This window comes from Dermacentor andersoni, chromosome 2 (genome assembly GCF_023375885.2).
Source record: "Dermacentor andersoni chromosome 2, qqDerAnde1_hic_scaffold, whole genome shotgun sequence".
Taxonomy (NCBI): domain Eukaryota; kingdom Metazoa; phylum Arthropoda; class Arachnida; order Ixodida; family Ixodidae; genus Dermacentor; species Dermacentor andersoni.
Genome location: NC_092815.1, coordinates 148,366,926 through 148,377,431, shown reverse-complemented (window position 1 = coordinate 148,377,431; position 10,506 = coordinate 148,366,926). Strand labels below are relative to the sequence as shown.

Genomic DNA, 10,506 nt, shown 5'->3' with positions numbered 1-10,506 from the left:
TTGCGGAAGGTATAGGAAATCCGGCCCTTAGATTTGTACGACAGCCAAACTTGAGCCCGGCAACCCTATGCCCGAGCACCATTGTGTAAATTTCATAGAAATAAACGCATCGAGGGCCTGTGCGCGTGTGTGCCTAAGAATAGTGCCGACAATGCTTGTTATCGAAGGTTACTCGAAAGGCTTGTGACATCCGCTCCGCCATATACGCATGTAAAGAGATCTATTGTAAACATAAAATGATATCTCTAAACTCTAATTTCCTGGCCATAAGTAGATATATCTTTTTGGCGTGCTAGCGTTATAGATTGCGTCGGGTTAAGATTCGCGTCGCTAGCGTTATAACGCTCGTATGGCTTCGTTTGAAGGAACCACTGGAGCGTTCCGGAGGCATCAATGTTTGCAGTAAAAGCTGAGTGGCTGATTCGCCGAACCACTCCGCTTCCAGCGCCGTTGTCCCCTTTGTGCCAACAAAAACCAAAAGAAGACGAAAGAGCTCCGCTGTTTACGTTGCAAGATGAAACGCAAACAGCCAAAATGTAACTTTTTTTATTGACATAGGATAAAAAAAGCGTAATGATAATTCTTTTTCCTTGCGTGTTTAATCGATGGAGCGGAACAGCGCCTTCGCTGTCACATGTTTTAATGCAGTAGCGACCCTTTGCGCAACGTTGCAGTGTTCCTAGAAGAGTCTCCCAGCTGTTTGTGAGCGATAATACTTTGCTACAGGATACGCAGGCAGAAATAAATCCGGAAGACAAGAAGCAGACTTCGCCGACGCATGTCACGACGGCGAGTGGCAGAAGCGAACAAAAGGAAAGAGCAGGCAAGCAAAATATCATTTCTCCCCCAGCACTCATCCCCGCGCTATGACGTCAAAGGATCGCGCATGCGCTGTCGAGGCGAAAGGAAAGGCGCGGGAAGAGAGGGAGCGGCAGTCGATGGTGTCGGGGGACCGGGCACCGGCCGAGTGGAGCCCGGGCGGTCGACCGCCGTGGTTGAACGCCGCGTCGAGGGAGAGCCGGTGACCTCCCGCTCTCTGCTGCGGCTCCACGTGGTGACCGACCTGCGCCGTGGGACAGCAACCGTCGCGCTGTGCCGGCTTGCAAGTGAGGTTTATTGCGACTCAGTGCCAGTTGGTCTGCGATTACTGTGCGAGCCGGAAGCACTTTGATCTCATGACAGGCGCTTTGTCATGCATTCCCGCATTAGTGTATCGCGATGTTCGCGAATGGTTTTCGTCTTACGCGTTTGCCTAAATACTGGTCTTTGAACTGCATAAGCACGGCACGGTGCGGGAAAGATTCTCACAAGCCTCATCCTAACACTTTGCGTTAGAAGGCGTTTTGAGAAGATTAGCGCAACTTGCATTTCCGATTTTCCTTCGTGAACAGCAACTGGGTTCGGCAAAAACAAAAAGAGCACATTGGAAGCTCGTGTCTCCGAACAAGCACCGCCAAGGACGCCTTCTTCATGTATGCGGTGGAGGACTGCGATTTTGATGACCGTTCTGTGTGCAATTCATAACGCAAGTATACATAAACTGCGCGTCTTCTCATCGCTGGAGTTGGGACAGTTTGATACGCGCTCTGGAAGCAGGGAATACAAGTGCACGAGTTTTGGAATACCACAACGAGAGAGCGTAGTGGTCGCATTAAAGGTAAGCGTCCTCATCTCAACTTGACAAAATTTTACAACCCATTTCGCATAGCAAAGACCGCGATTCCCTCGTTTTTATTAGCAAAGCTTTGCGGACGAAATCATAGAGAAAGGTAATGATTGGCACAGTGAGGAGAGCCTGACAGACACGATCTTATTTATATTCTGAAATAACTTTATTTCCATATAACATTTAACTATGGTCATCAGGTTGTATTAGATTGCGCGCCTGCCATCAAGGCGACAGGCATAAATGGTCCACTTTAAAACATGGTGCCCAGGCTTGATTATGCTGGCAACGAGCATTTCTTTTCGGCAAAAGTGATTGCAGCCAAACAACCTGAGAGGTCTTGAGGCCACAGTTCATTTGACAGAAGCAGCTGATAATCCGTGCTGTAGTGTCATTGTAGTTTGCGTTGCAGGACGCAGTGTTGCCATTTTAGGGCATGCATCGCTATAGATAGCCAAATTTTTGCCTTCCTTAGCAAGGAATTTGCGTGTTTAGAGAATAGTGGTTCTGTATCTACTTCAGCCTGATAGTTTTATCTCCATTTCTAATACTTCGGAGAATTTTAGCGCTCTTTGTGTGTTTGAACTTTTAGCCAAAAATTTGCAAGGGCGAGCTTTGTAGTGGAATTCCTTGATTAATGCGGGGAGGGGGGCATAAGGAGGTGTATACGTTGCCTTCAGTATAACCCAGCTCCTTAAATCTGTACGGTACTGTTCGCTCTCTACACAGTCGCTAGGTACGGAATTTTCTCATACTTGCAGACGTTTAAAAATAGCGCGCTCCCTTATTTCTCGTTCAGTTCCTTGCCACAGGATGCTTAGCTGGTGAATTTAGAGTTTGAAAGAGTTTGATTTTGTTTTCGCAGAATATCTGAAAAGGAAAATCCCAGCGCTCGGAAATACCTGCGGCAAAGTTTTATGTTCGGGTGAAGGTAAAATGTAGTGTCCAACTAACGTGTATGGCGATGTTGGGCAGGGGCGCCCCCTCGGACTACCAGGCGGACCGCATCAATGTGCTGCCCACTAGCACCAGCTTCAGCGTCAAGGCACAATGTTACAGCTCCAGTTTAAAAAAAGGAGAACAGGAAAGAAGAAACAGGAATCGAGAAAAAAGCAGCTAAACACGTGAAGGCACGAGGGGTTTTCTATAAGCCAGTGCGGCTGCGCTGCGTTGGTCGTCTGCTAGGTCGCTTGCACGCTTGCTTTCAAGTTGTAGCGCGCAGCAAATTGAGTGGGCGGTTTGCATACCTGCAATGCTGCTGCTGTAACAGCAACAATTCTTCCGGATGTCTAGGCCTGTAGTTAAAGATATAAAATAACTCTGGGCAGAAACGCTTGAGATGCAGCGGCAACTGCTGCTACCACCGGCGCTCGAACCTACCTAGCTCGAACAGAGTCACGAACCGGTGAGCTGTTCCCAGGATGCAGCGCGCCATGGGCGCCGTTCCCGTGATTCCCCTTGGGAGCGGAGGGAGAGAAGGACGTCGGAGGAGGTTGCCTTGCGAAGGCTGGATGCCTGCTAGTCCCGCTCCCTCCTGGTTCTTGCTTTCTTTCATCCACGGTGTTCCAGAGTATATGGCGTGACCGAGGTTATCCCTTCTTTTTTTTGTCTTGTTGTTCCTTGCAGTAACGTCATCGCTGCTCCGCTGTAAAACAGCAAATGAGGAACAGCAAAAAATATTTCTGTGTGCGTGGAGCCAAATGGGCGCTTAGAGGACGCAGTAATTGGATCGGCAGACTGTCACGCGATGACCTTTACATACCGACTTTCGAAACCAACATCGAGTAAGCTTTCTAAATGTGAGCGAACCTTTCTGTGCATATGAAACGAAATGTTTCTTCTTAGCTACCCAATGGAGGAGCCTCCGGCATCATTTGTTTTTTCACTATTAGAAGAATTAGTGCTGCTTAATACAGTTATTTATAATGACTGAATGGTCAGAATCTCAATGCATGCCACGTCTGCATATCACGAGGCTGGGTCAATTCTTCCCTCCCTTGCCTCAACCCCCCGCAAGAAAAAGAGAAGAAGCCATGTACGCGCAAGTTTCGGTCCACAGAGTCTGACGAAAGTATGTCAATTAATCAATGCTAAGTAACATGTGGGGAAGACCAAAGCTACTGCAACCTTTTTCAGGAGGCTGCGGAAGTAGAAAGCTAATTCCATCCGTGACCCCCCCATCAGGCATCACTTTACGAGAAACTCGCTTCGTTTTAGTGGGAACATATTTAAAAACTCACCTGCACAAGCGGCGTGAAAAATTTTTTGATTGCGCGTCTGCAATCAAGCGGAATTTCAGACCACATTTAGCTTACAGCTAGGTGCAACACAATGTTGGTTACGTAGGGCAGCACAGATATAAAAATAAAAGCTAGTTGCAGCGCAGAAAGTATTCCCATGTTTCTTTTCTGCGAACGCGCCAAATGTCCCATTGAGCGAGAAAGCGGGCAGCGTCTGTAGCAGCAGCGAAGCGGCACCCAAATTCCCATTGGTGCTGCGGCGCCCCCGTGGCGCTGGCTCGGGCTTGCGGGCTCGGGCCTCGACAGAACAGAGCAGGCGAGAGGGAGCACCTGTGGCAGCGGTATTGCGTGAGGGGACAGGGCAACGTCGGGGGCGAGGCCACGTGACCCTCGCCTGGGAAGTTTGCGTTACCCGCGCGTTGCTTGATCACGCAAAAGCTGTATCCTAACTTGGACTCGGTAATCGCTATGAAGAAATTAATGCAAAAAATCACTAAATTGGTAAGGAATAGCGAGTTTCGAACCGATGACCCTGCGCTCAGAAACCGAGTATCTTACCCACTGGGCTAGGGGGCACAGTTTCCCTTATTAGATGGTGTTTATTTCGTCACGTATATGCGAGAAACGTGCATGCACTAGCCAGCACATCTCGTATTCGTGGCCTAGAAAGGACCTACAAATCTCGCCGGCACACCATTCACGACAGAAAAATTACAAGTAGTGTTGAATATTTAAAAGTGGCAATGACAAGCAACGTATCAAGAGGTAGCACCAGTCAGCTTGAAGCTCTGTTAAGTCATACATGTTCTTGAAGTGACCAATTATTTGAGCAGACTGAAATTTAGACGATACAATTGGGCTACTAGGCGTTAGCCAAGTGCCTCAACTAAAAGGGCGCTGGTGTCAACGCGCCGGCTTACCCACTCGAAAGGATGGGCGGCTCAGCGGCATTCCATTGCACATTAATGCCTTCGCGTTCAAAACTCATAAGTGCTTAAGTGTCGTCGGATTTCTTTTTTTAATTGATCAATTTCCTTTCTTTACTTTCTCTTTCGTAACCAGTGACATTGATGCTACCGCGATTTATTTTCAGCAGTCGAATACTCTTTAAGTCGTTCAATCGGTTGTGCTACAGAGCATGAGGTAGCGGTTTCTTTTCCACGCCGATGGCGATTGAATGCAGAAAGGCTTACGTACCATCTGTTTAACTGGAAAAGTAGGGGACCATTGTTACTCCATCAGTAGCCGTAAAGTACAATAGAAGTGCCTCTCATTACCTGACCATGAAGATCAAGTGTCATAAATAAAGCACTGGAAGAACTCAAAAAGAGAATATATAGGGAGCTGCCCAACACGAAAATGACATGCAAAATGCATCTACATGGAGAAAAAATAGTGCGATAAAAGGAATGGGAGTTTTCAGGTATAATACTTTTAATAACTAATGTTGCACAGGTGTTCGGGTGATTGGTGCTTTTTTGCCATGTAGGGTGCGCAGCGGCCAGAAGCATTTTCCGCAGCTGACGTTGTATTCTTGCGCGTGTATTTATTATTGAGTTCCAGACGGATTATACTAATAAAGCTAGCAGTTTAGAAGAAGCAAGCGCGGACACCAAAGTCAATTATTTCTGTAACTGGATGCGACCCCGAGCGTCAGTGCATAAATAACTGGCTGGCCAGCGGGCACGGAAACACGACGCCTGACAATGTGTGTGTGTGTGTGTGTGTGTGTGTGTGTGTGTGTGTGTGTGTGTGTGTGTGTGTGTGTGTGTGTGTGTGTGTGTGTGTGTGTGTGTGTGTGTGTGTGTGCGTGTGTGCGTGCGTGTGTGTGTGTGTGTGTGTGTGTGTGTGTGTGTGTGTGTGTGTGTGTGTGTGTGTGTGTGTGTGCGTGCGTGCGTGCGTGCGTGCGTGCGTGCGTGCGTGCGTGCGTGCGTGCGTGCGTGCGTGCGTGCGTGCGTGCGTGCGTGTGTGTGCTTGCGTGCGTGTGTGCGCATGTGCGTGCGTGCATGTGTGTGCGTGTGTGCGTGTTCCTTAATCAGACCGATCCTTGTCACAGCGCTAAGAATTTAGCCACTACATTAACTTCCCTGATGGTTTCATAAGACAAAAATTTTTCAATGGAGCTTCAATATACAGATTTACCGTCGTGAATCTCGAACAGGGGAAACATTTCTAGAATATACAGTGTACGCCGAGCCACTCAATTTCATATTTCGTAGCCGAGAACGTTGCTAGGGAAAAGCAAATGCCTACTGAACGGGATTTGCTATATGGCACGGAAATTGAAAGGGTGAGTTAACTAAAACGTTACTATTAGCGTAGCATCTCGCGGGCCGCCCACGCCGCGGCGTTGAATAATGATACATATCTATTGACGATGGTTGATATATTAAGGCAAACATATTGCAACAAGGACACATTGCTTTACGTGCGTTTATATCGAGTGGCCAGGGTTTCAAGCTAAGCTCAACTGGACGTAATATATTAGAGTAAGCACGCAGCACCACGAAAGATGTCGCGCTGCAGTGTGCAGCGCTGCCTTTGCTGTTTGGTTTTGTATGTTTAGGGCAAGACGACAGGAGGTGCCGGAAAACGGGGATGAAAGAGAGAATAATTTTAAGCTAACAGCAGGACCGGTTTTAAGGAAGACATTGTTGACATTACCAGCACTTGTGTAGGAAATAAACACTTGAGCAGAGACAAAAAAGGAACAGGACTGTGGGTGCGCTCCCTGTCCTGGTGTTCCTGTCCAAGTGTTTCTTTGCTCTCAACAAGCGCTAGAAAGGCTGCGAATGAAAGAGAAGAGAAACTAAAAAGAAAAGGGAGCGATGTTAATGAGAAAAGCGTCCAGATGGCTACCCTCTGTTGCTATATAGAATAAGATGGGTATAAAAACTTGAGGTAGAGAGAGAGACAGATGAAGGAAAGACGTTGTGAATGCGTCACGCAGTGTTGCCAGATTGGGACATCTATAGTCGAAATGGGCTACTAAACATGGCGTGCAGTACGAGTTATAAAGACGCTCATGGCGCCTTGGCGCCGCCGCCATAGTGCTGTCTGGGAATCGAGGGCGCATGCGCGGTGTCCCTTACGAATGGTTAGAAGGGCCTTATGAGACGCGCTGTGTGTGTGGCTGCGAAAGAGACGAAGCCGAGTGTGCGCACCGTTAACCCGTTACGCTGTCCTGGCTCCGGCTTTGACGGAGCCAGGGCAGTGCAACCTTTCTATCGGCGCTGACAAAGGCCGATGGTTCTCCATCGCTCTCATCCGGTGAGTCATTGAGGTGGGACGATGGCAAGCTCTGGTGGCAGCCCAACCCAACATCATCCATCAAAATCGTGGAGCCAGCGTTCTCAGACGCGTTCACCGCAAGGCTAAACCTTGCCATCGCTTTCTACGCTTCGCCTTGGGCTGAAACTACCTGTTTTCGTTTTCCTTTCTTTTTTTGCTGTGTTTTAGGGTGATTTATTGTTGTGACAATTTTTTTTTTGGCTGCAAATTTTGCACACATTGTGAATCACAAAATAAAATAAAGAACAGACGCGTTCTAACAGTGGTTCTGCCTTCGGCCGGTGATTAGTACTGCTTTTTATTGCTATAGCAATTCTTTGGGCACTTCACGCGAATTTTCGCCGTTGGTGTTGGCGTCGCTTTGTTCTTTTCCTCCACTGTGAATAAATGTTATTTCTGTACGATGCGGCTGAGGAGAGCACCATCTGAAGGTGTTGCATGGAACCGGGCGCTCCGCTTTATGGCCTTTGAGAATCACGCGCGCCGGAGCGCGCAAATTTCGGAGGCCATGGCCGTTCTATGACTCGTAGAAACGCTGGAAAAAGGGTTTGAGGTTTGAGTTTCCGCGTAACAGAGTTGAACTTTCTCATATATACAAATTACAACCCGACGCTATCACGTCTGTAGGTTTTGTGTAAGTAATACTTTACGGTTTTCCTGACGTATATAACTTTGAGAAATTCACTAAAGTCAGTAACTTCCTTGCGCTGCATGGTAGGCCTGCGTGATTCGAAATTATTTTTGCCGAAATGACGATCGGCGCGGGACGCCGGATTTTCTGCGACACGGGGTGCTAAAAGCGATCGCGTTAGAACGGCTGCATCTTTGTTGCAACTTGTATGAGCCTGACGGGATGATTGGCAACATTATGGCTGTACTATTCCTGTATTCTTGTTTACGTTGCTATGGAGCCATCTGGACATACGACTGGCTAACACGCGAGTGGTGCTAGACACTCCAAGACGTTTTCAAAAACAAATCATTTTCGAAAAGTTATCCGTGGCTCTGATATCGCAAACACCAGCGACCAGCGTAGCTAGGGAAAGGCCACTAAAGTGGTGCCAGACTGCACACTTTACTGGCTTTCACTGCTGCGTTGGTCTTTGGTGTTTGCGATAGCAGAGCCATGCATAATTTTCTCCCCACGTTCCTTGTCCGCGCAAGCTCTCGGCGGCGTTCTGACTGCGCCCCGGCAAGGCGAAATCAAAACGCGCCAAGTGTCTGTCTGTCTGTCTGTCTCAACGCGCTCGTTTGCCCGCCAGGAGCGCATAAATCGAAGGAACACTCTGCGCCGTTCAATTAGACATTCACGCTTTTTTTTTCTACTGCGAGAAAGAGGTCAACCGAAGGGAGCGCACGGGTTTTTGATCAGAGCGCAATGACTGCCCACCGCCTGTGTTCCCGCCCCGCCGCTCCTTCTCCCCCGCTAGGCTCCACCCCCCCTTACCGCTTCGCTATGCTCTTTTTGTACTCTGCTTTCACTCTCTCTCTCAGCTCTCTCTCCCCCAGCTCGGCGAAGCTGCGGACGTCAAGAGAAACCCAGCTAGGTTCTAACTCCACTGTAAAAGTACAAAAACGTTTTCAGGGCGTGTTGAGATAAGGACAGTCAGAGACGGGGGGGGGGGGGGGGGGGGGGGCTGCCAACCATCTCTCGATTTCAACAAAATTTTTCTATTACGAAAATAGGTTTTCTCACATCTGAACCAAGGTTATTTTTTGAAGCATTCGCCTTTGTTTTAAACTGAGGCCAGTTGGAAAGTGAGGCTTACACAGTTGCATGATGTTCTCAATGTGAGTGAACCTAAAAAAATATTTTTCATGCTATTTATACCTACTTCAACAACCATCTTAGCGAAAATAAGATAAACAATATTGGCTGCACAAGCGGACAATCCAAGCAAAAATGGCTATCGTGGCTTTTGAAGAATAAGTTAAAAAGATGGCACTTTTGAATATTTTGATGGGTCTTGATGCTTATTTTTTTAGTTCATACTTCCCTAGTTTCCAAACAAAGGCAAATAATGCTTTCTCTATGTTGCGTGCTGTTATATTGAATTTGAATGGCAATGTCTGAAAAATTGTCAAACGTAGAATACGTGACAGTATTCGCACCAAAATGAGAAGATAGAACGTTAATCTCTGATTTCAGTCACCACAGAAATCAACAGTAAATACACAATACGATATTTTTTTAGCGTTATATAAGGTCTTGAAGTGACTAACAACGATTTCGCATGTCTCAAGTCAGCCGTTCTTCTAGGCATTAGGGGCATACTTTCCCGAATAGTGGTCACATCTGTACGTTTAAATATTCTTCCACGTATTTCTTTATATTCTTTAGTGAACCGCATTTCTTTCTGTCTTGCGCTGTTGTAAGTTGCTTCTGAGTGGATGCTTCAAGTAGCAACCATCACAAAACATGGCACTGCCCTGCCACGACACTGTCCACGATATGCCACAAAGGTTTGTTGCATTTGAAGACTCCCGTTTCAAGTGATAAGTGTTATGTAAGTTGCTGTACACAATGCATACAGGATGCATCGGTATACACGATGTCTTCAGAACACACGAACTTACAAGAAGAATCGTCTGATTTTGTTTAGTTGATAGAAATTCTTTTTCACCGTAAAGCAGCAGCGACGCTAAGAAACGCCGTAATAGAAGGCATTAGATTACATTATGCCACTTTTACTAATTTACGTTTGTCTGAATTAAACAACTGGGGTGTCTCTGCGTTCCCTTCCGTCGGAAGACGGCCACCGTGGCCGTGAGACGAACCCGTGACATCGTGTTCATCGGGAGAACGCCAAGCCAATTGGACGACGTAATTAGAGCTTGTCGTGCAGTTGTATTTCTTATGAAAAGCGCCTCTGCATAGCAATTGAGGTGCCTTATTTATTCTTGGCAAACAACGGAAGCCGTCATATTAAACCTGACTGATGCGAAGTGCCACGCTCCATCATTCAGGCTGTCGGGCGCTGGATACCGCTGCTTTTGTATCGCTAATCATTGATTCCTTTTGCACTAAGAACAAAATATTGCTACACGTTTCAGCGTATAACAGATAAGCGAGGAAAATAGATAATTTCAGGAAAATTTGATGAACTTCAGAGATAAGTGTTCTATGTTTCTTTTTTTTATGTTCAGCGTGAAAGCAAATTGTTGTTGTCTTGAGATTGTGGAAATAACACCACCAAGGTTAATAAACGAATACCTACGAAATACTAAATACAGATTGTTTTATGTTTCGCCTGCATTGCTAATCTCGAAAGGTACTCACGGTAACAACAAACAAAAATTCTCAAATGG

At 46.9% G+C, this 10,506-nt stretch overlaps 1 protein-coding gene across 3 annotated transcripts in view; it reads left to right on the top strand.

Annotated features, from left to right (window-relative positions):
- The first annotated feature begins 566 nt into the window (after nt 1–566).
- The window catches only part of LOC126540946 (uncharacterized), a 235,580-nt gene continuing 225,640 nt past the window's right edge, over nt 567–10,506 (top strand). For 2 of the 3 annotated variants that reach the window (XM_055076152.1, XM_055076150.1), the window contains exon 1: nt 567–1,657. The gene's annotated coding sequence lies outside the window, so the exon portion shown is untranslated. The remainder of the gene's footprint in view (nt 1,658–10,506) is intronic. The other variant, XM_055076151.1, reaches the window with a different exon arrangement.